The 24,903-nt window shown below is 46.2% G+C and overlaps 11 non-coding genes across 11 annotated transcripts; all 11 read right to left on the bottom strand.

The window, feature by feature from the left end:
- Positions 1 to 1,584: 1,584 nt before the first annotated feature.
- LOC130319411 (U2 spliceosomal RNA) lies at positions 1,585 to 1,775 on the bottom strand. The gene has a single exon (XR_008865605.1). It is a non-coding gene; the product is annotated as a U2 spliceosomal RNA (small nuclear RNA).
- A 2,073-nt stretch (positions 1,776 to 3,848) lies between these two features.
- Positions 3,849 to 4,039, bottom strand: LOC130319410 (U2 spliceosomal RNA). Its single transcript, XR_008865604.1, has one exon. It is a non-coding gene; the product is annotated as a U2 spliceosomal RNA (small nuclear RNA).
- A 2,074-nt stretch (positions 4,040 to 6,113) lies between these two features.
- On the bottom strand, positions 6,114 to 6,304 carry LOC130319409 (U2 spliceosomal RNA). Its single transcript, XR_008865603.1, has one exon. It is a non-coding gene; the product is annotated as a U2 spliceosomal RNA (small nuclear RNA).
- A 2,087-nt stretch (positions 6,305 to 8,391) lies between these two features.
- On the bottom strand, positions 8,392 to 8,582 carry LOC130319408 (U2 spliceosomal RNA). Its single transcript, XR_008865602.1, has one exon. It is a non-coding gene; the product is annotated as a U2 spliceosomal RNA (small nuclear RNA).
- Positions 8,583 to 10,668: 2,086 nt separating this feature from the next.
- LOC130319407 (U2 spliceosomal RNA) lies at positions 10,669 to 10,859 on the bottom strand. The gene has a single exon (XR_008865601.1). It is a non-coding gene; the product is annotated as a U2 spliceosomal RNA (small nuclear RNA).
- A 2,082-nt stretch (positions 10,860 to 12,941) lies between these two features.
- On the bottom strand, positions 12,942 to 13,132 carry LOC130319406 (U2 spliceosomal RNA). The gene has a single exon (XR_008865600.1). It is a non-coding gene; the product is annotated as a U2 spliceosomal RNA (small nuclear RNA).
- Positions 13,133 to 15,218: 2,086 nt separating this feature from the next.
- On the bottom strand, positions 15,219 to 15,409 carry LOC130319429 (U2 spliceosomal RNA). Its single transcript, XR_008865621.1, has one exon. It is a non-coding gene; the product is annotated as a U2 spliceosomal RNA (small nuclear RNA).
- Positions 15,410 to 17,495: 2,086 nt separating this feature from the next.
- Positions 17,496 to 17,686, bottom strand: LOC130319428 (U2 spliceosomal RNA). The gene has a single exon (XR_008865620.1). It is a non-coding gene; the product is annotated as a U2 spliceosomal RNA (small nuclear RNA).
- A 2,083-nt stretch (positions 17,687 to 19,769) lies between these two features.
- On the bottom strand, positions 19,770 to 19,960 carry LOC130319427 (U2 spliceosomal RNA). The gene has a single exon (XR_008865619.1). It is a non-coding gene; the product is annotated as a U2 spliceosomal RNA (small nuclear RNA).
- A 2,093-nt stretch (positions 19,961 to 22,053) lies between these two features.
- On the bottom strand, positions 22,054 to 22,244 carry LOC130319417 (U2 spliceosomal RNA). The gene has a single exon (XR_008865610.1). It is a non-coding gene; the product is annotated as a U2 spliceosomal RNA (small nuclear RNA).
- A 2,090-nt stretch (positions 22,245 to 24,334) lies between these two features.
- LOC130319405 (U2 spliceosomal RNA) lies at positions 24,335 to 24,525 on the bottom strand. Its single transcript, XR_008865599.1, has one exon. It is a non-coding gene; the product is annotated as a U2 spliceosomal RNA (small nuclear RNA).
- Between the last annotated feature and the right edge of the window lie 378 nt (positions 24,526 to 24,903).

The following is a 24,903-nucleotide window of genomic DNA, read 5'->3' as shown; positions in this document are numbered from 1 at the left end:
GATGCTCCTCATAAAGCTGTCGCTGCTGTGAAGGTTCTAGGTGACATCACAAATCCCTTTGGTTACATACACAACAAAGCTGGGTTGTTGTTGTTTACACTCTGCAAGGCCTGTGGAAGTGAGTGACATCATAGCACTGTAGTTCTGAGGGTTCAAGATGGATGCAACAATCTCCTGTTGCTTCTATGAAGGCCGTAATAGACGACATCACCAAACAGCTCCATAGTCACATACACAGCAAAGGAGAGATGTTGTTTACACCTAGTGATGTCAGTGGTATTGAGTGACATCACAGCACAGTGCTAAGGCTCCTGGGCCTGGACACAGCAGCGGCTGCAATATCTCAACGGAGAATACGTTTATATCTATGTGTGTGTGTGCGCATATATATATATATATATATATATATATATTTCTCCGCCGAAATCACTTTTAAACCCATTTCCACCTTTTTTTCCCTTCTCTTCCTCTTACTTTTTTTTCACGTTTTTTTACGTTTTTCTCCTTTTCGCCTCTTTTCTGGGCGTATTATTCTTCTTTTTCTTCTTTTTTTTCGTCTAATGCATACCCCATCAGTGCAGCAATGCTTATTCAATACCGCCAGCAGATGGAGACACTGGGGGATAATTTTCTAAGGATTTATACTGATTTTTCCTGTCTGAATTTGTCGCACAGAAAGTTGCAGGCCAAATATGTGTGACATTTCTGCGACTTTAGCTTCTAGAGCATTTTTACAACATTATACATAGGTGCTGAATACATAAAAAGCGACTGTTCAGCGACAGACAAGTCGCATCGGCTGAAAGTAGGCCAGAATGTCAGTCCATGTTGGAGCAGGTTTAGATACAGTCTAAAGCATAGATCTCAAAGTCTGTGCACAGAATTTAGCAAGGGCCTCGCACCTTCTGATGCATCAGGTAGGTGCACAATAGCATAGCCTAACCCTCTGTACTTTGGTCTATATTGATGCGGGACATAGACAGCCAGCTGATGACCAATCCATTAGTGCAATGGATGGCTGGAAGCATTTGTCTTTGCCTTTGCAATACCACAGAAGCAATGCATGGTCAATGTACAGCAATGACACACCTGTGTGAACAGCCAGGAGACCCCCCCCCCCCATGTTATGTTACATAGTTACATAGTTAGTACGGTCGAAAAAAGACATATGTCCATCACGTTCAACCAGGGAATTAAGGGGTAGGGGTGTGGCGCGATATTGGGGAAGGGATGAGATTTTATATTTCTTCATAAGCATTAATCTTATTTTGTCAATTAGGAACATTCAGCACCCACCCGCTATCAAGGCAGCTGCCTATCATGTCATGCCCTACCTGCACAGGTGTGCTGGCTACTCAAATGATCCAATTAAGGAGGCCATTTAGTCAGCAGCAGCAGAAGTCCTGTGCCTGGACGCTCCAACAGGGGCCAGACACAAGCAGAAGCAGAAGCAGCAGAAGCAGCAGCAGCACCACCTTTTGTTTTTTGGCTGCAGCAGCAGCAAGGCCCACAGGGCTGGCTAGCTGGCTAGCCAGCAAGCAGGTAGCAATGAAAGTAGGAATCTTTCTTTTTAACCCTGTAAGGGGGTGGTGCACTGTACCCGAAGATACTGCCATATCGGGTCAATGCATAGGGCGACGGAAGCAAGCTTCGAAATCGGCCCCCGTTCTCAAAAATCCATTTAATATATGGTCCCCAGATAGGGGACGTATCAGATATTAAACTGATAAGAACAGATACTACACTTGATCTTAGCCAAAAGGCCGAGAAGCGATAACCGTGAAAGGGGCGGGCCCAACAAGGTCCCCTTCATGGGCACTATCACTGCTTGCTGTCAGGGAGGCTGCCAGACAATTTTCCATGCACACTCTGGGCTGGGGGGCAGTCAACCACCAGTACACACAGCAGAACCTAAACCCATACCATTATTGCTAAGCAGCAAGACAGGGGCCCATTGCACTCCCACGGGGCCTTTTTAAATGCAATCCATAACCCGGATTTGCCAGGAACCCTTCTTACTCCTCCTACTTGCATGTGACACTGGGCTTAGGATCTGCATAGGAAACACACACACAAGCACACACCTACCTTTGTTGCCTGCAGATGCCTCCTTGGCTGTCCCCAAACGATATCAAACCAACACCCACGGGAAGCTGTAAGCATAGAGGACATGCCTGCACCCCATTGGACTTACCTGTGTGGGTTAAATCCGGGTTATTTGACAACCTATGGCGGTGATGGTTCTGCTCAGGCAGAGCAGTGCTGATGCTCCTCATAAAGCTGTCGCTGCTGTGAAGGTTCTAGGTGACATCACAAATCCCTTTGGTTACATACACAACAAAGCTGGGTTGTTGTTGTTTACACTCTGCAAGGCCTGTGGAAGTGAGTGACATCATAGCACTGTAGTTCTGAGGGTTCAAGATGGATGCAACAATCTCCTGTTGCTTCTATGAAGGCCGTAATAGACGACATCACCAAACAGCTCCATAGTCACATACACAGCAAAGGAGAGATGTTGTTTACACCTAGTGATGTCAGTGGTATTGAGTGACATCACAGCACAGTGCTAAGGCTCCTGGGCCTGGACACAGCAGCGGCTGCAATATCTCAACGGAGAATACGTTTATATCTATGTGTGTGTGTGCGCATATATATATATATATATATATATATATATTTCTCCGCCGAAATCACTTTTAAACCCATTTCCACCTTTTTTTCCCTTCTCTTCCTCTTACTTTTTTTTCACGTTTTTTTACGTTTTTCTCCTTTTCGCCTCTTTTCTGGGCGTATTATTCTTCTTTTTCTTCTTTTTTTTCGTCTAATGCATACCCCATCAGTGCAGCAATGCTTATTCAATACCGCCAGCAGATGGAGACACTGGGGGATAATTTTCTAAGGATTTATACTGATTTTTCCTGTCTGAATTTGTCGCACAGAAAGTTGCAGGCCAAATATGTGTGACATTTCTGCGACTTTAGCTTCTAGAGCATTTTTACAACATTATACATAGGTGCTGAATACATAAAAAGCGACTGTTCAGCGACAGACAAGTCGCATCGGCTGAAAGTAGGCCAGAATGTCAGTCCATGTTGGAGCAGGTTTAGATACAGTCTAAAGCATAGATCTCAAAGTCTGTGCACAGAATTTAGCAAGGGCCTCGCACCTTCTGATGCATCAGGTAGGTGCACAATAGCATAGCCTAACCCTCTGTACTTTGGTCTATATTGATGCGGGACATAGACAGCCAGCTGATGACCAATCCATTAGTGCAATGGATGGCTGGAAGCATTTGTCTTTGCCTTTGCAATACCACAGAAGCAATGCATGGTCAATGTACAGCAATGACACACCTGTGTGAACAGCCAGGAGACCCCCCCCCCCCATGTTATGTTACATAGTTACATAGTTAGTACGGTCGAAAAAAGACATATGTCCATCACGTTCAACCAGGGAATTAAGGGGTAGGGGTGTGGCGCGATATTGGGGAAGGGATGAGATTTTATATTTCTTCATAAGCATTAATCTTATTTTGTCAATTAGGAACATTCAGCACCCACCCGCTATCAAGGCAGCTGCCTATCATGTCATGCCCTACCTGCACAGGTGTGCTGGCTACTCAAATGATCCAATTAAGGAGGCCATTTAGTCAGCAGCAGCAGAAGTCCTGTGCCTGGACGCTCCAACAGGGGCCAGACACAAGCAGAAGCAGAAGCAGCAGAAGCAGCAGCAGCACCACCTTTTGTTTTTTGGCTGCAGCAGCAGCAAGGCCCACAGGGCTGGCTAGCTGGCTAGCCAGCAAGCAGGTAGCAATGAAAGTAGGAATCTTTCTTTTTAACCCTGTAAGGGGGTGGTGCACTGTACCCGAAGATACTGCCATATCGGGTCAATGCATAGGGCGACGGAAGCAAGCTTCGAAATCGGCCCCCGTTCTCAAAAATCCATTTAATATATGGTCCCCAGATAGGGGACGTATCAGATATTAAACTGATAAGAACAGATACTACACTTGATCTTAGCCAAAAGGCCGAGAAGCGATAACCGTGAAAGGGGCGGGCCCAACAAGGTCCCCTTCATGGGCACTATCACTGCTTGCTGTCAGGGAGGCTGCCAGACAATTTTCCATGCACACTCTGGGCTGGGGGGCAGTCAACCACCAGTACACACAGCAGAACCTAAACCCATACCATTATTGCTAAGCAGCAAGACAGGGGCCCATTGCACTCCCACGGGGCCTTTTTAAATGCAATCCATAACCCGGATTTGCCAGGAACCCTTCTTACTCCTCCTACTTGCATGTGACACTGGGCTTAGGATCTGCATAGGAAACACACACACAAGCACACACCTACCTTTGTTGCCTGCAGATGCCTCCTTGGCTGTCCCCAAACGGTATCAAACCAACACCCACGGGAAGCTGTAAGCATAGAGGACATGCCTGCACCCCATTGGACTTACCTGTGTGGGTTAAATCCGGGTTATTTGACAACCTATGGCGGTGATGGTTCTGCTCAGGCAGAGCAGTGCTGATGCTCCTCATAAAGCTGTCGCTGCTGTGAAGGTTCTAGGTGACATCACAAATCCCTTTGGTTACATACACAACAAAGCTGGGTTGTTGTTGTTTACACTCTGCAAGGCCTGTGGAAGTGAGTGACATCATAGCACTGTAGTTCTGAGGGTTCAAGATGGATGCAACAATCTCCTGTTGCTTCTATGAAGGCCGTAATAGACGACATCACCAAACAGCTCCATAGTCACATACACAGCAAAGGAGAGATGTTGTTTACACCTAGTGATGTCAGTGGTATTGAGTGACATCACAGCACAGTGCTAAGGCTCCTGGGCCTGGACACAGCAGCGGCTGCAATATCTCAACGGAGAATACGTTTATATCTATGTGTGTGTGTGCGCATATATATATATATATATATATATATATATATATATATATTTCTCCGCCGAAATCACTTTTAAACCCATTTCCACCTTTTTTTCCCTTCTCTTCCTCTTACTTTTTTTTCACGTTTTTTTACGTTTTTCTCCTTTTCGCCTCTTTTCTGGGCGTATTATTCTTCTTTTTCTTCTTTTTTTTCGTCTAATGCATACCCCATCAGTGCAGCAATGCTTATTCAATACCGCCAGCAGATGGAGACACTGGGGGATAATTTTCTAAGGATTTATACTGATTTTTCCTGTCTGAATTTGTCGCACAGAAAGTTGCAGGCCAAATATGTGTGACATTTCTGCGACTTTAGCTTCTAGAGCATTTTTACAACATTATACATAGGTGCTGAATACATAAAAAGCGACTGTTCAGCGACAGACAAGTCGCATCGGCTGAAAGTAGGCCAGAATGTCAGTCCATGTTGGAGCAGGTTTAGATACAGTCTAAAGCATAGATCTCAAAGTCTGTGCACAGAATTTAGCAAGGGCCTCGCACCTTCTGATGCATCAGGTAGGTGCACAATAGCATAGCCTAACCCTCTGTACTTTGGTCTATATTGATGCGGGACATAGACAGCCAGCTGATGACCAATCCATTAGTGCAATGGATGGCTGGAAGCATTTGTCTTTGCCTTTGCAATACCACAGAAGCAATGCATGGTCAATGTACAGCAATGACACACCTGTGTGAACAGCCAGGAGACCCCCCCCCCCCATGTTATGTTACATAGTTACATAGTTAGTACGGTCGAAAAAAGACATATGTCCATCACGTTCAACCAGGGAATTAAGGGGTAGGGGTGTGGCGCGATATTGGGGAAGGGATGAGATTTTATATTTCTTCATAAGCATTAATCTTATTTTGTCAATTAGGAACATTCAGCACCCACCCGCTATCAAGGCAGCTGCCTATCATGTCATGCCCTACCTGCACAGGTGTGCTGGCTACTCAAATGATCCAATTAAGGAGGCCATTTAGTCAGCAGCAGCAGAAGTCCTGTGCCTGGACGCTCCAACAGGGGCCAGACACAAGCAGAAGCAGAAGCAGCAGCAGCACCACCTTTTGTTTTTTGGCTGCAGCAGCAGCAAGGCCCACAGGGCTGGCTAGCTGGCTAGCCAGCAAGCAGGTAGCAATGAAAGTAGGAATCTTTCTTTTTAACCCTGTAAGGGGGTGGTGCACTGTACCCGAAGATACTGCCATATCGGGTCAATGCATAGGGCGACGGAAGCAAGCTTCGAAATCGGCCCCCGTTCTCAAAAATCCATTTAATATATGGTCCCCAGATAGGGGACGTATCAGATATTAAACTGATAAGAACAGATACTACACTTGATCTTAGCCAAAAGGCCGAGAAGCGATAACCGTGAAAGGGGCGGGCCCAACAAGGTCCCCTTCATGGGCACTATCACTGCTTGCTGTCAGGGAGGCTGCCAGACAATTTTCCATGCACACTCTGGGCTGGGGGGCAGTCAACCACCAGTACACACAGCAGAACCTAAACCCATACCATTATTGCTAAGCAGCAAGACAGGGGCCCATTGCACTCCCACGGGGCCTTTTTAAATGCAATCCATAACCCGGATTTGCCAGGAACCCTTCTTACTCCTCCTACTTGCATGTGACACTGGGCTTAGGATCTGCATAGGAAACACACACACAAGCACACACCTACCTTTGTTGCCTGCAGATGCCTCCTTGGCTGTCCCCAAACGGTATCAAACCAACACCCACGGGAAGCTGTAAGCATAGAGGACATGCCTGCACCCCATTGGACTTACCTGTGTGGGTTAAATCCGGGTTATTTGACAACCTATGGCGGTGATGGTTCTGCTCAGGCAGAGCAGTGCTGATGCTCCTCATAAAGCTGTCGCTGCTGTGAAGGTTCTAGGTGACATCACAAATCCCTTTGGTTACATACACAACAAAGCTGGGTTGTTGTTGTTTACACTCTGCAAGGCCTGTGGAAGTGAGTGACATCATAGCACTGTAGTTCTGAGGGTTCAAGATGGATGCAACAATCTCCTGTTGCTTCTATGAAGGCCGTAATAGACGACATCACCAAACAGCTCCATAGTCACATACACAGCAAAGGAGAGATGTTGTTTACACCTAGTGATGTCAGTGGTATTGAGTGACATCACAGCACAGTGCTAAGGCTCCTGGGCCTGGACACAGCAGCGGCTGCAATATCTCAACGGAGAATACGTTTATATCTATGTGTGTGTGTGCGCATATATATATATATATATATATATATATATATATATATATATATATTTCTCTGCCGAAATCACTTTTAAACCCATTTCCACCTTTTTTTCCCTTCTCTTCCTCTTACTTTTTTTTCACGTTTTTTTACGTTTTTCTCCTTTTCGCCTCTTTTCTGGGCGTATTATTCTTCTTTTTCTTCTTTTTTTTCGTCTAATGCATACCCCATCAGTGCAGCAATGCTTATTCAATACCGCCAGCAGATGGAGACACTGGGGGATAATTTTCTAAGGATTTATACTGATTTTTCCTGTCTGAATTTGTCGCACAGAAAGTTGCAGGCCAAATATGTGTGACATTTCTGCGACTTTAGCTTCTAGAGCATTTTTACAACATTATACATAGGTGCTGAATACATAAAAAGCGACTGTTCAGCGACAGACAAGTCGCATCGGCTGAAAGTAGGCCAGAATGTCAGTCCATGTTGGAGCAGGTTTAGATACAGTCTAAAGCATAGATCTCAAAGTCTGTGCACAGAATTTAGCAAGGGCCTCGCACCTTCTGATGCATCAGGTAGGTGCACAATAGCATAGCCTAACCCTCTGTACTTTGGTCTATATTGATGCGGGACATAGACAGCCAGCTGATGACCAATCCATTAGTGCAATGGATGGCTGGAAGCATTTGTCTTTGCCTTTGCAATACCACAGAAGCAATGCATGGTCAATGTACAGCAATGACACACCTGTGTGAACAGCCAGGAGACCCCCCCCCCATGTTATGTTACATAGTTACATAGTTAGTACGGTCGAAAAAAGACATATGTCCATCACGTTCAACCAGGGAATTAAGGGGTAGGGGTGTGGCGCGATATTGGGGAAGGGATGAGATTTTATATTTCTTCATAAGCATTAATCTTATTTTGTCAATTAGGAACATTCAGCACCCACCCGCTATCAAGGCAGCTGCCTATCATGTCATGCCCTACCTGCACAGGTGTGCTGGCTACTCAAATGATCCAATTAAGGAGGCCATTTAGTCAGCAGCAGCAGAAGTCCTGTGCCTGGACGCTCCAACAGGGGCCAGACACAAGCAGAAGCAGAAGCAGCAGAAGCAGCAGCAGCACCACCTTTTGTTTTTTGGCTGCAGCAGCAGCAAGGCCCACAGGGCTGGCTAGCTGGCTAGCCAGCAAGCAGGTAGCAATGAAAGTAGGAATCTTTCTTTTTAACCCTGTAAGGGGGTGGTGCACTGTACCCGAAGATACTGCCATATCGGGTCAATGCATAGGGCGACGGAAGCAAGCTTCGAAATCGGCCCCCGTTCTCAAAAATCCATTTAATATATGGTCCCCAGATAGGGGACGTATCAGATATTAAACTGATAAGAACAGATACTACACTTGATCTTAGCCAAAAGGCCGAGAAGCGATAACCGTGAAAGGGGCGGGCCCAACAAGGTCCCCTTCATGGGCACTATCACTGCTTGCTGTCAGGGAGGCTGCCAGACAATTTTCCATGCACACTCTGGGCTGGGGGGCAGTCAACCACCAGTACACACAGCAGAACCTAAACCCATACCATTATTGCTAAGCAGCAAGACAGGGGCCCATTGCACTCCCACGGGGCCTTTTTAAATGCAATCCATAACCCGGATTTGCCAGGAACCCTTCTTACTCCTCCTACTTGCATGTGACACTGGGCTTAGGATCTGCATAGGAAACACACACACAAGCACACACCTACCTTTGTTGCCTGCAGATGCCTCCTTGGCTGTCCCCAAACGGTATCAAACCAACACCCACGGGAAGCTGTAAGCATAGAGGACATGCCTGCACCCCATTGGACTTACCTGTGTGGGTTAAATCCGGGTTATTTGACAACCTATGGCGGTGATGGTTCTGCTCAGGCAGAGCAGTGCTGATGCTCCTCATAAAGCTGTCGCTGCTGTGAAGGTTCTAGGTGACATCACAAATCCCTTTGGTTACATACACAACAAAGCTGGGTTGTTGTTGTTTACACTCTGCAAGGCCTGTGGAAGTGAGTGACATCATAGCACTGTAGTTCTGAGGGTTCAAGATGGATGCAACAATCTCCTGTTGCTTCTATGAAGGCCGTAATAGACGACATCACCAAACAGCTCCATAGTCACATACACAGCAAAGGAGAGATGTTGTTTACACCTAGTGATGTCAGTGGTATTGAGTGACATCACAGCACAGTGCTAAGGCTCCTGGGCCTGGACACAGCAGCGGCTGCAATATCTCAACGGAGAATACGTTTATATCTATGTGTGTGTGTGCGCATATATATATATATATATATATATATATATATATATATATATTTCTCCGCCGAAATCACTTTTAAACCCATTTCCACCTTTTTTTCCCTTCTCTTCCTCTTACTTTTTTTTCACGTTTTTTTACGTTTTTCTCCTTTTCGCCTCTTTTCTGGGCGTATTATTCTTCTTTTTCTTCTTTTTTTTCGTCTAATGCATACCCCATCAGTGCAGCAATGCTTATTCAATACCGCCAGCAGATGGAGACACTGGGGGATAATTTTCTAAGGATTTATACTGATTTTTCCTGTCTGAATTTGTCGCACAGAAAGTTGCAGGCCAAATATGTGTGACATTTCTGCGACTTTAGCTTCTAGAGCATTTTTACAACATTATACATAGGTGCTGAATACATAAAAAGCGACTGTTCAGCGACAGACAAGTCGCATCGGCTGAAAGTAGGCCAGAATGTCAGTCCATGTTGGAGCAGGTTTAGATACAGTCTAAAGCATAGATCTCAAAGTCTGTGCACAGAATTTAGCAAGGGCCTCGCACCTTCTGATGCATCAGGTAGGTGCACAATAGCATAGCCTAACCCTCTGTACTTTGGTCTATATTGATGCGGGACATAGACAGCCAGCTGATGACCAATCCATTAGTGCAATGGATGGCTGGAAGCATTTGTCTTTGCCTTTGCAATACCACAGAAGCAATGCATGGTCAATGTACAGCAATGACACACCTGTGTGAACAGCCAGGAGACCCCCCCCCCCCCATGTTATGTTACATAGTTACATAGTTAGTACGGTCGAAAAAAGACATATGTCCATCACGTTCAACCAGGGAATTAAGGGGTAGGGGTGTGGCGCGATATTGGGGAAGGGATGAGATTTTATATTTCTTCATAAGCATTAATCTTATTTTGTCAATTAGGAACATTCAGCACCCACCCGCTATCAAGGCAGCTGCCTATCATGTCATGCCCTACCTGCACAGGTGTGCTGGCTACTCAAATGATTCAATTAAGGAGGCCATTTAGTCAGCAGCAGCAGAAGTCCTGTGCCTGGACGCTCCAACAGGGGCCAGACACAAGCAGAAGCAGAAGCAGCAGAAGCAGCAGCAGCACCACCTTTTGTTTTTTGGCTGCAGCAGCAGCAAGGCCCACAGGGCTGGCTAGCTGGCTAGCCAGCAAGCAGGTAGCAATGAAAGTAGGAATCTTTCTTTTTAACCCTGTAAGGGGGTGGTGCACTGTACCCGAAGATACTGCCATATCGGGTCAATGCATAGGGCGACGGAAGCAAGCTTCGAAATCGGCCCCCGTTCTCAAAAATCCATTTAATATATGGTCCCCAGATAGGGGACGTATCAGATATTAAACTGATAAGAACAGATACTACACTTGATCTTAGCCAAAAGGCCGAGAAGCGATAACCGTGAAAGGGGCGGGCCCAACAAGGTCCCCTTCATGGGCACTATCACTGCTTGCTGTCAGGGAGGCTGCCAGACAATTTTCCATGCACACTCTGGGCTGGGGGGCAGTCAACCACCAGTACACACAGCAGAACCTAAACCCATACCATTATTGCTAAGCAGCAAGACAGGGGCCCATTGCACTCCCACGGGGCCTTTTTAAATGCAATCCATAACCCGGATTTGCCAGGAACCCTTCTTACTCCTCCTACTTGCATGTGACACTGGGCTTAGGATCTGCATAGGAAACACACACACAAGCACACACCTACCTTTGTTGCCTGCAGATGCCTCCTTGGCTGTCCCCAAACGGTATCAAACCAACACCCACGGGAAGCTGTAAGCATAGAGGACATGCCTGCACCCCATTGGACTTACCTGTGTGGGTTAAATCCGGGTTATTTGACAACCTATGGCGGTGATGGTTCTGCTCAGGCAGAGCAGTGCTGATGCTCCTCATAAAGCTGTCGCTGCTGTGAAGGTTCTAGGTGACATCACAAATCCCTTTGGTTACATACACAACAAAGCTGGGTTGTTGTTGTTTACACTCTGCAAGGCCTGTGGAAGTGAGTGACATCATAGCACTGTAGTTCTGAGGGTTCAAGATGGATGCAACAATCTCCTGTTGCTTCTATGAAGGCCGTAATAGACGACATCACCAAACAGCTCCATAGTCACATACACAGCAAAGGAGAGATGTTGTTTACACCTAGTGATGTCAGTGGTATTGAGTGACATCACAGCACAGTGCTAAGGCTCCTGGGCCTGGACACAGCAGCGGCTGCAATATCTCAACGGAGAATACGTTTATATCTATGTGTGTGTGTGCGCATATATATATATATATATATATATATATATATATATATATTTCTCCGCCGAAATCACTTTTAAACCCATTTCCACCTTTTTTTCCCTTCTCTTCCTCTTACTTTTTTTTCACGTTTTTTTACGTTTTTCTCCTTTTCGCCTCTTTTCTGGGCGTATTATTCTTCTTTTTCTTCTTTTTTTTCGTCTAATGCATACCCCATCAGTGCAGCAATGCTTATTCAATACCGCCAGCAGATGGAGACACTGGGGGATAATTTTCTAAGGATTTATACTGATTTTTCCTGTCTGAATTTGTCGCACAGAAAGTTGCAGGCCAAATATGTGTGACATTTCTGCGACTTTAGCTTCTAGAGCATTTTTACAACATTATACATAGGTGCTGAATACATAAAAAGCGACTGTTCAGCGACAGACAAGTCGCATCGGCTGAAAGTAGGCCAGAATGTCAGTCCATGTTGGAGCAGGTTTAGATACAGTCTAAAGCATAGATCTCAAAGTCTGTGCACAGAATTTAGCAAGGGCCTCGCACCTTCTGATGCATCAGGTAGGTGCACAATAGCATAGCCTAACCCTCTGTACTTTGGTCTATATTGATGCGGGACATAGACAGCCAGCTGATGACCAATCCATTAGTGCAATGGATGGCTGGAAGCATTTGTCTTTGCCTTTGCAATACCACAGAAGCAATGCATGGTCAATGTACAGCAATGACACACCTGTGTGAACAGCCAGGAGACCCCCCCCCCCATGTTATGTTACATAGTTACATAGTTAGTACGGTCGAAAAAAGACATATGTCCATCACGTTCAACCAGGGAATTAAGGGGTAGGGGTGTGGCGCGATATTGGGGAAGGGATGAGATTTTATATTTCTTCATAAGCATTAATCTTATTTTGTCAATTAGGAACATTCAGCACCCACCCGCTATCAAGGCAGCTGCCTATCATGTCATGCCCTACCTGCACAGGTGTGCTGGCTACTCAAATGATCCAATTAAGGAGGCCATTTAGTCAGCAGCAGCAGAAGTCCTGTGCCTGGACGCTCCAACAGGGGCCAGACACAAGCAGAAGCAGAAGCAGCAGAAGCAGCAGCAGCACCACCTTTTGTTTTTTGGCTGCAGCAGCAGCAAGGCCCACAGGGCTGGCTAGCTGGCTAGCCAGCAAGCAGGTAGCAATGAAAGTAGGAATCTTTCTTTTTAACCCTGTAAGGGGGTGGTGCACTGTACCCGAAGATACTGCCATATCGGGTCAATGCATAGGGCGACGGAAGCAAGCTTCGAAATCGGCCCCCGTTCTCAAAAATCCATTTAATATATGGTCCCCAGATAGGGGACGTATCAGATATTAAACTGATAAGAACAGATACTACACTTGATCTTAGCCAAAAGGCCGAGAAGCGATAACCGTGAAAGGGGCGGGCCCAACAAGGTCCCCTTCATGGGCACTATCACTGCTTGCTGTCAGGGAGGCTGCCAGACAATTTTCCATGCACACTCTGGGCTGGGGGGCAGTCAACCACCAGTACACACAGCAGAACCTAAACCCATACCATTATTGCTAAGCAGCAAGACAGGGGCCCATTGCACTCCCACGGGGCCTTTTTAAATGCAATCCATAACCCGGATTTGCCAGGAACCCTTCTTACTCCTCCTACTTGCATGTGACACTGGGCTTAGGATCTGCATAGGAAACACACACACAAGCACACACCTACCTTTGTTGCCTGCAGATGCCTCCTTGGCTGTCCCCAAACGGTATCAAACCAACACCCACGGGAAGCTGTAAGCATAGAGGACATGCCTGCACCCCATTGGACTTACCTGTGTGGGTTAAATCCGGGTTATTTGACAACCTATGGCGGTGATGGTTCTGCTCAGGCAGAGCAGTGCTGATGCTCCTCATAAAGCTGTCGCTGCTGTGAAGGTTCTAGGTGACATCACAAATCCCTTTGGTTACATACACAACAAAGCTGGGTTGTTGTTGTTTACACTCTGCAAGGCCTGTGGAAGTGAGTGACATCATAGCACTGTAGTTCTGAGGGTTCAAGATGGATGCAACAATCTCCTGTTGCTTCTATGAAGGCCGTAATAGACGACATCACCAAACAGCTCCATAGTCACATACACAGCAAAGGAGAGATGTTGTTTACACCTAGTGATGTCAGTGGTATTGAGTGACATCACAGCACAGTGCTAAGGCTCCTGGGCCTGGACACAGCAGCGGCTGCAATATCTCAACGGAGAATACGTTTATATCTATGTGTGTGTGTGCGCATATATATATATATATATATATATATATATATATATATATATATTTCTCCGCCGAAATCACTTTTAAACCCATTTCCACCTTTTTTTCCCTTCTCTTCCTCTTACTTTTTTTTCACGTTTTTTTACGTTTTTCTCCTTTTCGCCTCTTTTCTGGGCGTATTATTCTTCTTTTTCTTCTTTTTTTTCGTCTAATGCATACCCCATCAGTGCAGCAATGCTTATTCAATACCGCCAGCAGATGGAGACACTGGGGGATAATTTTCTAAGGATTTATACTGATTTTTCCTGTCTGAATTTGTCGCACAGAAAGTTGCAGGCCAAATATGTGTGACATTTCTGCGACTTTAGCTTCTAGAGCATTTTTACAACATTATACATAGGTGCTGAATACATAAAAAGTGACTGTTCAGCGACAGACAAGTCGCATCGGCTGAAAGTAGGCCAGAATGTCAGTCCATGTTGGAGCAGGTTTAGATACAGTCTAAAGCATAGATCTCAAAGTCTGTGCACAGAATTTAGCAAGGGCCTCGCACCTTCTGATGCATCAGGTAGGTGCACAATAGCATAGCCTAACCCTCTGTACTTTGGTCTATATTGATGCGGGACATAGACAGCCAGCTGATGACCAATCCATTAGTGCAATGGATGGCTGGAAGCATTTGTCTTTGCCTTTGCAATACCACAGAAGCAATGCATGGTCAATGTACAGCAATGACACACCTGTGTGAACAGCCAGGAGACCCCCCCCCCCATGTTATGTTACATAGTTACATAGTTAGTACGGTCGAAAAAAGACATATGTCCATCACGTTCAACCAGGGAATTAAGGGGTAGGGGTGTGGCGCGATATTGGGGAAGGGATGAGATTTTATATTTCTTCATAAGCATTAATCTTATTTTGTCAATTAGGAACATTCAGCACCCACCCGCTATCAAGGCAGCTGCCTATCATGTCATGCCCTACCTGCACAGGTGTGCTGGCTACTCAAATGATCCAATTAAGGAGGCCATTTAGTCAGCAGCAGCAGAAGTCCTGTGCCTGGACGCTCCAACAGGGGCCAGACACAAGCAGAAGCAGAAGCAGCAGAAGCAGCAGCAGCACCACCTTTTGTTTTTTGGCTGCAGCAGCAGCAAGGCCCACAGGGCTGGCTAGCTGGCTAGCCAGCAAGCAGGTAGCAATGAAAGTAGGAATCTTTCTTTTTAACCCTGTAAGGGGGTGGTGCACTGTACCCGAAGATACTGCCATATCGGGTCAATGCATAGGGCGACGGAAGCAAGCTTCGAAATCGGCCCCCGTTCTCAAAAATCCATTTAATATATGGTCCCCAGATAGGGGACGTATCAGATATTAAACTGATAAGAACAGATACTACACTTGATCTTAGCCAAAAGGCCGAGAAGCGATAACCGTGAAAGGGGCGGGCCCAACAAGGTCCCCTTCATGGGCACTATCACTGCTTGCTGTCAGGGAGGCTGCCAGACAATTTTCCATGCACACTCTGGGCTGGGGGGCAGTCAACCACCAGTACACACAGCAGAACCTAAACCCATACCATTATTGCTAAGCAGCAAGACAGGGGCCCATTGCACTCCCACGGGGCCTTTTTAAATGCAATCCATAACCCGGATTTGCCAGGAACCCTTCTTACTCCTCCTACTTGCATGTGACACTGGGCTTAGGATCTGCATAGGAAACACACACACAAGCACACACCTACCTTTGTTGCCTGCAGATGCCTCCTTGGCTGTCCCCAAACGGTATCAAACCAACACCCACGGGAAGCTGTAAGCATAGAGGACATGCCTGCACCCCATTGGACTTACCTGTGTGGGTTAAATCCGGGTTATTTGACAACCTATGGCGGTGATGGTTCTGCTCAGGCAGAGCAGTGCTGATGCTCCTCATAAAGCTGTCGCTGCTGTGAAGGTTCTAGGTGACATCACAAATCCCTTTGGTTACATACACAACAAAGCTGGGTTGTTGTTGTTTACACTCTGCAAGGCCTGTGGAAGTGAGTGACATCATAGCACTGTAGTTCTGAGGGTTCAAGATGGATGCAACAATCTCCTGTTGCTTCTATGAAGGCCGTAATAGACGACATCACCAAACAGCTCCATAGTCACATACACAGCAAAGGAGAGATGTTGTTTACACCTAGTGATGTCAGTGGTATTGAGTGACATCACAGCACAGTGCTAAGGCTCCTGGGCCTGGACACAGCAGCGGCTGCAATATCTCAACGGAGAATACGTTTATATCTATGTGTGTGTGTGCGCATATATATATATATATATATATATATATATATATATATATATATTTCTCCGCCGAAATCACTTTTAAACCCATTTCCACCTTTTTTTCCCTTCTCTTCCTCTTACTTTTTTTTCACGTTTTTTTACGTTTTTCTCCTTTTCGCCTCTTTTCTGGGCGTATTATTCTTCTTTTTCTTCTTTTTTTTCGTCTAATGCATACCCCATCAGTGCAGCAATGCTTATTCAATACCGCCAGCAGATGGAGACACTGGGGGATAATTTTCTAAGGATTTATACTGATTTTTCCTGTCTGAATTTGTCGCACAGAAAGTTGCAGGCCAAATATGTGTGACATTTCTGCGACTTTAGCTTCTAGAGCATTTTTACAACATTATACATAGGTGCTGAATACATAAAAAGCGACTGTTCAGCGACAGACAAGTCGCATCGGCTGAAAGTAGGCCAGAATGTCAGTCCATGTTGGAGCAGGTTTAGATACAGTCTAAAGCATAGATCTCAAAGTCTGTGCACAGAATTTAGCAAGGGCCTCGCACCTTCTGATGCATCAGGTAGGTGCACAATAGCATAGCCTAACCCTCTGTACTTTGGTCTATATTGATGCGGGACATAGACAGCCAGCTGATGACCAATCCATTAGTGCAATGGATGGCTGGAAGCATTTGTCTTTGCCTTTGCAATACCACAGAAGCAATGCATGGTCAATGTACAGCAATGACACACCTGTGTGAACAGCCAGGAGACCCCCCCCCCCATGTTATGTTACATAGTTACATAGTTAGTACGGTCGAAAAAAGACATATGTCCATCACGTTCAACCAGGGAATTAAGGGGTAGGGGTGTGGCGCGATATTGGGGAAGGGATGAGATTTTATATTTCTTCATAAGCATTAATCTTATTTTGTCAATTAGGAACATTCAGCACCCACCCGCTATCAAGGCAGCTGCCTATCATGTCATGCCCTACCTGCACAGGTGTGCTGGCTACTCAAATGATCCAATTAAGGAGGCCATTTAGTCAGCAGCAGCAGAAGTCCTGTGCCTGGACGCTCCAACAGGGGCCAGACACAAGCAGAAGCAGAAGCAGCAGAAGCAGCAGCAGCACCACCTTTTGTTTTTTGGCTGCAGCAGCAGCAAGGCCCACAGGGCTGGCTAGCTGGCTAGCCAGCAAGCAGGTAGCAATGAAAGTAGGAATCTTTCTTTTTCACCCTGTAAGGGGGTGGTGCACTGTACCCGAAGATACTGCCATATCGGGTCAATGCATAGGGCGACGGAAGCAAGCTTCGAAATCGGCCCCCGTTCTCAAAAATCCATTTAATATATGGTCCCCAGATAGGGGACGTATCAGATATTAAACTGATAAGAACAGATACTACACTTGATCTTAGCCAAAAGGCCGAGAAGCGATAACCGTGAAAGGGGCGGGCCCAACAAGGTCCCCTTCATGGGCACTATCACTGCTTGCTGTCAGGGAGGCTGCCAGACAATTTTCCATGCACACTCTGGGCTGGGGGGCAGTCAACCACCAGTACACACAGCAGAACCTAAACCCATACCATTATTGCTAAGCAGCAAGACAGGGGCCCATTGCACTCCCACGGGGCCTTTTTAAATGCAATCCATAACCCGGATTTGCCAGGAACCCTTCTTACTCCTCCTACTTGCATGTGACACTGGGCTTAGGATCTGCATAGGAAACACACACACAAGCACACACCTACCTTTGTTGCCTGCAGATGCCTCCTTGGCTGTCCCCAAACGGTATCAAACCAACACCCACGGGAAGCTGTAAGCATAGAGGACATGCCTGCACCCCATTGGACTTACCTGTGTGGGTTAAATCCGGGTTATTTGACAACCTATGGCGGTGATGGTTCTGCTCAGGCAGAGCAGTGCTGATGCTCCTCATAAAGCTGTCGCTGCTGTGAAGGTTCTAGGTGACATCACAAATCCCTTTGGTTACATACACAACAAAGCTGGGTTGTTGTTGTTTACACTCTGCAAGGCCTGTGGAAGTGAGTGACATCATAGCACTGTAGTTCTGAGGGTTCAAGATGGATGCAACAATCTCCTGTTGCTTCTATGAAGGCCGTAATAGACGACATCACCAAACAGCTCCATAGTCACATACACAGCAAAGGAGAGATGTTGTTTACACCTAGTGATGTCAGTGGTATTGAGTGACATCACAGCACAGTGCTAAGGCTCCTGGGCCTGGACACAGCAGCGGCTGCAATATCTCAACGGAGAATACGTTTATATCTATGTGTGTGTGTGCGCATATATATATATATATATATATATATATATATATATATATATTCTCCGCCGAAATCACTTTTAAACCCATTTCCACCTTTTTTTCCCTTCTCTTCCTCTTACTTTTTTTTCACGTTTTTTTACGTTTTTCTCCTTTTCGCCTCTTTTCTGGGCGTATTATTCTTCTTTTTCTTCTTTTTTTTCGTCTAATGCATACCCCATCAGTGCAGCAATGCTTATTCAATACCGCCAGCAGATGGAGACACTGGGGGATAATTTTCTAAGGATTTATACTGATTTTTCCTGTCTGAATTTGTCGCACAGAAAGTTGCAGGCCAAATATGTGTGACATTTCTGCGACTTTAGCTTCTAGAGCATTTTTACAACATTATACATAGGTGCTGAATACATAAAAAGCGACTGTTCAGCGACAGACAAGTCGCATCGGCTGAAAGTAGGCCAGAATGTCAGTCCATGTTGGAGCAGGTTTAGATACAGTCTAAAGCATAGATCTCAAAGTCTGTGCACAGAATTTAGCAAGGGCCTCGCACCTTCTGATGCATCAGGTAGGTGCACAATAGCATAGCCTAACCCTCTGTACTTTGGTCTATATTGATGCGGGACATAGACAGCCAGCTGATGACCAATCCATTAGTGCAATGGATGGCTGGAAGCATTTGTCTTTGCCTTTGCAATACCACAGAAGCAATGCATGGTCAATGTACAGCAATGACACACCTGTGTGAACAGCCAGGAGACCCCCCCCCCCATGTTATGTTACATAGTTACATAGTTAGTACGGTCGAAAAAAGACATATGTCCATCACGTTCAACCAGGGAATTAAGGGGTAGGGGTGTGGCGCGATATTGGGGAAGGGATGAGATTTTATATTTCTTCATAAGCATTAATCTTATTTTGTCAATTAGGAACATTCAGCACCCACCCGCTATCAAGGCAGCTGCCTATCATGTCATGCCCTACCTGCACAGGTGTGCTGGCTACTCAAATGATCCAATTAAGGAGGCCATTTAGTCAGCAGCAGCAGAAGTCCTGTGCCTGGACGCTCCAACAGGGGCCAGACACAAGCAGAAGCAGAAGCAGCAGAAGCAGCAGCAGCACCACCTTTTGTTTTTTGGCTGCAGCAGCAGCAAGGCCCACAGGGCTGGCTAGCTGGCTAGCCAGCAAGCAGGTAGCAATGAAAGTAGGAATCTTTCTTTTTAACCCTGTAAGGGGGTGGTGCACTGTACCCGAAGATACTGCCATATCGGGTCAATGCATAGGGCGACGGAAGCAAGCTTCGAAATCGGCCCCCGTTCTCAAAAATCCATTTAATATATGGTCCCCAGATAGGGGACGTATCAGATATTAAACTGATAAGAACAGATACTACACTTGATCTTAGCCAAAAGGCCGAGAAGCGATAACCGTGAAAGGGGCGGGCCCAACAAGGTCCCCTTCATGGGCACTATCACTGCTTGCTGTCAGGGAGGCTGCCAGACAATTTTCCATGCACACTCTGGGCTGGGGGGCAGTCAACCACCAGTACACACAGCAGAACCTAAACCCATACCATTATTGCTAAGCAGCAAGACAGGGGCCCATTGCACTCCCACGGGGCCTTTTTAAATGCAATCCATAACCCGGATTTGCCAGGAACCCTTCTTACTCCTCCTACTTGCATGTGACACTGGGCTTAGGATCTGCATAGGAAACACACACACAAGCACACACCTACCTTTGTTGCCTGCAGATGCCTCCTTGGCTGTCCCCAAACGGTATCAAACCAACACCCACGGGAAGCTGTAAGCATAGAGGACATGCCTGCACCCCATTGGACTTACCTGTGTGGGTTAAATCCGGGTTATTTGACAACCTATGGCGGTGATGGTTCTGCTCAGGCAGAGCAGTGCTGATGCTCCTCATAAAGCTGTCGCTGCTGTGAAGGTTCTAGGTGACATCACAAATCCCTTTGGTTACATACACAACAAAGCTGGGTTGTTGTTGTTTACACTCTGCAAGGCCTGTGGAAGTGAGTGACATCATAGCACTGTAGTTCTGAGGGTTCAAGATGGATGCAACAATCTCCTGTTGCTTCTATGAAGGCCGTAATAGACGACATCACCAAACAGCTCCATAGTCACATACACAGCAAAGGAGAGATGTTGTTTACACCTAGTGATGTCAGTGGTATTGAGTGACATCACAGCACAGTGCTAAGGCTCCTGGGCCTGGACACAGCAGCGGCTGCAATATCTCAACGGAGAATACGTTTATATCTATGTGTGTGTGTGCGCATATATATATATATATATATATATATATATATATATATATATATATTTCTCCGCCGAAATCACTTTTAAACCCATTTCCACCTTTTTTTCCCTTCTCTTCCTCTTACTTTTTTTTCACGTTTTTTTACGTTTTTCTCCTTTTCGCCTCTTTTCTGGGCGTATTATTCTTCTTTTTCTTCTTTTTTTTCGTCTAATGCATACCCCATCAGTGCAGCAATGCTTATTCAATACCGCCAGCAGATGGAGACACTGGGGGATAATTTTCTAAGGATTTATACTGATTTTTCCTGTCTGAATTTGTCGCACAGAAAGTTGCAGGCCAAATATGTGTGACATTTCTGCGACTTTAGCTTCTAGAGCATTTTTACAACATTATACATAGGTGCTGAATACATAAAAAGCGACTGTTCAGCGACAGACAAGTCGCATCGGCTGAAAGTAGGCCAGAATGTCAGTCCATGTTGGAGCAGGTTTAGATACAGTCTAAAGCATAGATCTCAAAGTCTGTGCACAGAATTTAGCAAGGGCCTCGCACCTTCTGATGCATCAGGTAGGTGCACAATAGCATAGCCTAACCCTCTGTACTTTGGTCTATATTGATGCGGGACATAGACAGCCAGCTGATGACCAATCCATTAGTGCAATGGATGGCTGGAAGCATTTGTCTTTGCCTTTGCAATACCACAGAAGCAATGCATGGTCAATGTACAGCAATGACACACCTGTGTGAACAGCCAGGAGACCCCCCCCCCCCCCCCATGTTATGTTACATAGTTACATAGTTAGTACGGTCGAAAAAAGACATATGTCCATCACGTTCAACCAGGGAATTAAGGGGTAGGGGTGTGGCGCGATATTGGGGAAGGGATGAGATTTTATATTTCTTCATAAGCATTAATCTTATTTTGTCAATTAGGAACATTCAGCACCCACCCGCTATCAAGGCAGCTGCCTATCATGTCATGCCCTACCTGCACAGGTGTGCTGGCTACTCAAATGATCCAATTAAGGAGGCCATTTAGTCAGCAGCAGCAGAAGTCCTGTGCCTGGACGCTCCAACAGGGGCCAGACACAAGCAGAAGCAGAAGCAGCAGAAGCAGCAGCAGCACCACCTTTTGTTTTTTGGCTGCAGCAGCAGCAAGGCCCACAGGGCTGGCTAGCTGGCTAGCCAGCAAGCAGGTAGCAATGAAAGTAGGAATCTTTCTTTTTAACCCTGTAAGGGGGTGGTGCACTGTACCCGAAGATACTGCCATATCGGGTCAATGCATAGGGCGACGGAAGCAAGCTTCGAAATCGGCCCCCGTTCTCAAAAATCCATTTAATATATGGTCCCCAGATAGGGGACGTATCAGATATTAAACTGATAAGAACAGATACTACACTTGATCTTAGCCAAAAGGCCGAGAAGCGATAACCGTGAAAGGGGCGGGCCCAACAAGGTCCCCTTCATGGGCACTATCACTGCTTGCTGTCAGGGAGGCTGCCAGACAATTTTCCATGCACACTCTGGGCTGGGGGGCAGTCAACCACCAGTACACACAGCAGAACCTAAACCCATACCATTATTGCTAAGCAGCAAGACAGGGGCCCATTGCACTCCCACGGGGCCTTTTTAAATGCAATCCATAACCCGGATTTGCCAGGAACCCTTCTTACTCCTCCTACTTGCATGTGACACTGGGCTTAGGATCTGCATAGGAAACACACACACAAGCACACACCTACCTTTGTTGCCTGCAGATGCCTCCTTGGCTGTCCCCAAACGGTATCAAACCAACACCCACGGGAAGCTGTAAGCATAGAGGACATGCCTGCACCCCATTGGACTTACCTGTGTGGGTTAAATCCGGGTTATTTGACAACCTATGGCGGTGATGGTTCTGCTCAGGCAGAGCAGTGCTGATGCTCCTCATAAAGCTGTCGCTGCTGTGAAGGTTCTAGGTGACATCACAAATCCCTTTGGTTACATACACAACAAAGCTGGGTTGTTGTTGTTTACACTCTGCAAGGCCTGTGGAAGTGAGTGACATCATAGCACTGTAGTTCTGAGGGTTCAAGATGGATGCAACAATCTCCTGTTGCTTCTATGAAGGCCGTAATAGACGACATCACCAAACAGCTCCATAGTCACATACACAGCAAAGGAGAGATGTTGTTTACACCTAGTGATGTCAGTGGTATTGAGTGACATCACAGCACAGTGCTAAGGCTCCTGGGCCTGGACACAGCAGCGGCTGCAATATCTCAACGGAGAATACGTTTATATCTATGTGTGTGTGTGCGCATATATATATATATATATATATATATATATATATATATATATATATTTCTCCGCCGAAATCACTTTTAAACCCATTTCCACCTTTTTTTCCCTTCTCTTCCTCTTACTTTTTTTTCACGTTTTTTTACGTTTTTCTCCTTTTCGCCTCTTTTCTGGGCGTATTATTCTTCTTTTTCTTCTTTTTTTTCGTCTAATGCATACCCCATCAGTGCAGCAATGCTTATTCAATACCGCCAGCAGATGGAGACACTGGGGGATAATTTTCTAAGGATTTATACTGATTTTTCCTGTCTGAATTTGTCGCACAGAAAGTTGCAGGCCAAATATGTGTGACATTTCTGCGACTTTAGCTTCTAGAGCATTTTTACAACATTATACATAGGTGCTGAATACATAAAAAGTGACTGTTCAGCGACAGACAAGTCGCATCGGCTGAAAGTAGGCCAGAATGTCAGTCCATGTTGGAGCAGGTTTAGATACAGTCTAAAGCATAGATCTCAAAGTCTGTGCACAGAATTTAGCAAGGGCCTCGCACCTTCTGATGCATCAGGTAGGTGCACAATAGCATAGCCTAACCCTCTGTACTTTGGTCTATATTGATGCGGGACATAGACAGCCAGCTGATGACCAATCCATTAGTGCAATGGATGGCTGGAAGCATTTGTCTTTGCCTTTGCAATACCACAGAAGCAATGCATGGTCAATGTACAGCAATGACACACCTGTGTGAACAGCCAGGAGACCCCCCCCCCCCCATGTTATGTTACATAGTTACATAGTTAGTACGGTCGAAAAAAGACATATGTCCATCACGTTCAACCAGGGAATTAAGGGGTAGGGGTGTGGCGCGATATTGGGGAAGGGATGAGATTTTATATTTCTTCATAAGCATTAATCTTATTTTGTCAATTAGGAACATTCAGCACCCACCCGCTATCAAGGCAGCTGCCTATCATGTCATGCCCTACCTGCACAGGTGTGCTGGCTACTCAAATGATCCAATTAAGGAGGCCATTTAGTCAGCAGCAGCAGAAGTCCTGTGCCTGGACGCTCCAACAGGGGCCAGACACAAGCAGAAGCAGAAGCAGCAGAAGCAGCAGCAGCACCACCTTTTGTTTTTTGGCTGCAGCAGCAGCAAGGCCCACAGGGCTGGCTAGCTGGCTAGCCAGCAAGCAGGTAGCAATGAAAGTAGGAATCTTTCTTTTTAACCCTGTAAGGGGGTGGTGCACTGTACCCGAAGATACTGCCATATCGGGTCAATGCATAGGGCGACGGAAGCAAGCTTCGAAATCGGCCCCCGTTCTCAAAAATCCATTTAATATATGGTCCCCAGATAGGGGACGTATCAGATATTAAACTGATAAGAACAGATACTACACTTGATCTTAGCCAAAAGGCCGAGAAGCGATAACCGTGAAAGGGGCGGGCCCAACAAGGTCCCCTTCATGGGCACTATCACTGCTTGCTGTCAGGGAGGCTGCCAGACAATTTTCCATGCACACTCTGGGCTGGGGGGCAGTCAACCACCAGTACACACAGCAGAACCTAAACCCATACCATTATTGCTAAGCAGCAAGACAGGGGCCCATTGCACTCCCACGGGGCCTTTTTAAATGCAATCCATAACCCGGATTTGCCAGGAACCCTTCTTACTCCTCCTACTTGCATGTGACACTGGGCTTAGGATCTGCATAGGAAACACACACACAAGCACACACCTACCTTTGTTGCCTGCAGATGCCTCCTTGGCTGTCCCCAAACGGTATCAAACCAACACCCACGGGAAG

The sequence above is a fragment of the Hyla sarda genome, unplaced genomic scaffold (assembly GCF_029499605.1).
Source record: "Hyla sarda isolate aHylSar1 unplaced genomic scaffold, aHylSar1.hap1 scaffold_2128, whole genome shotgun sequence".
Classification (NCBI taxonomy): Eukaryota; Metazoa; Chordata; class Amphibia; order Anura; family Hylidae; genus Hyla; species Hyla sarda.
The sequence above is the reverse complement of the archived record's forward strand: the minus strand, read 5'-3'. Positions and strand labels throughout refer to the sequence as shown.